Here is a 291-nt window from a genome sequence, read left to right as displayed (position 1 = left end):
TGGGATCGGAAGGACGCTAGTATTTCGCTGAAGGATTATATGAATTTAAAATAATTAGTTTGTTGGGTGCGATCATACCAGTACTAATGCACCGGATCCCATCAGAACTCCGCAGCTAAGCGTGCTTAGGCGAGAGTAGTACTAGGATGGGTGACCTCCGGGGAAGTCCTCGTGTTGCACCCCTCGGTTTTATTTTTTCCGCCTTGCGAGATAAATTGACAAGAAGGACCACTCGGGAGTGGATTTTTAGGAAAATCGCGCCCTGCCCATCGCGTAGCGATGGGTTTGGAT

The 291-nt window shown here is 48.5% G+C and overlaps 1 non-coding gene across 1 annotated transcript; it reads left to right on the top strand.

The window, feature by feature from the left end:
- The first annotated feature begins 64 nt into the window (after window positions 1–64).
- Window positions 65–183, top strand: LOC118345067. The gene has a single exon (XR_004798743.1). It is a non-coding gene; the product is annotated as a 5S ribosomal RNA (ribosomal RNA).
- The last annotated feature ends 108 nt before the right edge of the window (window positions 184–291 follow it).

The sequence above is a fragment of the Juglans regia genome, unplaced genomic scaffold (genome assembly GCF_001411555.2).
Source record: "Juglans regia cultivar Chandler unplaced genomic scaffold, Walnut 2.0 Scaffold_1331, whole genome shotgun sequence".
Classification (NCBI taxonomy): domain Eukaryota; kingdom Viridiplantae; phylum Streptophyta; class Magnoliopsida; order Fagales; family Juglandaceae; genus Juglans; species Juglans regia.
This window is presented reverse-complemented; position numbering and strand designations above follow the sequence as displayed.